Genomic DNA, 1517 nt, shown 5'->3' with positions numbered 1-1517 from the left:
CATCCTTCCCTCCAATCTCAGATAATGAAGTTGCCCTTCTTGCCAAGGCTAATCCCTCAGCATTAAAACAAAAAAAAAAAAAAAAGAAAGAGAGAGAGAGAGAAAGAAAGAAAGAATGAAGGAAAGGGCTTCCACACCTACCTCCCCCTTCCCTCCTCCACGTACCTTCACATTTTCTAGAGTCAAAAATAGGATTTATCATTAATTGGTTATACTTACTGACTGAGTTATGTGGATAGCTGGAGACCTTTTTTGCAATCCAGAAAAGTATTTGCTACTCCTTTATCCTGGCTATTTCCACAAACTTCTATTTGTTTTTATTTTTAGCCTGCAGACTGTGTGTAATGGGGAGAAGACACACAGAGAATATTCCCTTTTCCCCCTTTAATTCAAACTCAGGTTACTATGACCTTGGTCATTCTCACTGTGGTATCCTTAATATTGATGCTACATTAGAGGGCATCTCATTTCTATTAAAGGATCTCAGAATTTAATCTGCCAAGAACCTTCTGAATCATGTTAGACCAACAACAAATTCAAACAAGAAACAAAAACATTCCCCTCTCTCCAGGAAAAATCCACATAATGGTAACAATTGAATTAATTAAACAGGATAAATTGATCTGTATGAATAAATTTAGAAACTTTCAGAGATACATTAACAATTGATAGTAAAAACTCAAGGTATAGTTATGAACTATATTAATAATAATACATTATTATTTAAAATATATAACAAGATTAAGAATACCTAGTTACAATATAGTTCCTGATATTTTAAAAGCCAAAGCAGCCTTCCATTTTAATTATGAAATCTGAAACTTATCTAACATACTTCCAAGAAGAAAATAAGCCTTGTTTAATGCATATGATAACATGAATATGATAATAGCTCTCCTTTTATATAATAGTCAAATATTTAAAAACTACTTTCCACAAAGTATCTCTTTGATACTACTCTACTACTTCTATGAGGTAAGCAGGACAAGTATTATTTCTATCTTACAGGTACGGAAATTGACAATAAGAGGGTGAAATTTGCCTATGATCACCTAGATAATCAGACTAAGAGGTTAACTTTGAGGCCAGGTCAGTTATGTTTCCAGGTCAGCATTTTTCTTAATATGGAAAACTTTATGATTTTGTTTGTCATCCTTTTGCAGGGACCACATTACTCTCCCCTGTATTTTTCCTATTTTATGATGTGTGCTGCTGAAGTGAGCACTTGCCCAATCTTTCCACTATAACACGACCCATATTCTATATTGCTATGATGAATATATACTTCAATAATTCAAAGAAGACATGATTTCATTACTGCAGGTTCTCCAATCACCCTAACATATCAAAAGTCCTTGTTTCTTAGTAGATCATGATTTTAAAGCTGAAAAGTACTTTTGAGGTCATGTAGTCTAAGCTTTTAATCATACAAAGGAGGAAACTGATTACCTGAGAAATTAAATGACTTGACCAAAGTAACTAAAGTAGTAACTTTCAGAGCCAGGGTGTGAAGCCTT

The 1517-nt window shown here is 33.5% G+C and overlaps 1 non-coding gene across 1 annotated transcript; it reads right to left on the bottom strand.

Annotated features, from left to right (window-relative positions):
• Positions 1 to 1118: 1118 nt before the first annotated feature.
• LOC118849286 lies at positions 1119 to 1225 on the bottom strand. The gene has a single exon (XR_005010333.1). It is a non-coding gene; the product is annotated as a U6 spliceosomal RNA (small nuclear RNA).
• Positions 1226 to 1517: the final 292 nt, after the last annotated feature.

This window comes from Trichosurus vulpecula, chromosome 4 (genome assembly GCF_011100635.1).
Source record: "Trichosurus vulpecula isolate mTriVul1 chromosome 4, mTriVul1.pri, whole genome shotgun sequence".
In the NCBI taxonomy this organism is placed as follows: domain Eukaryota; kingdom Metazoa; phylum Chordata; class Mammalia; order Diprotodontia; family Phalangeridae; genus Trichosurus; species Trichosurus vulpecula.
The sequence above is the reverse complement of the archived record's forward strand: the minus strand, read 5'-3'. Positions and strand labels throughout refer to the sequence as shown.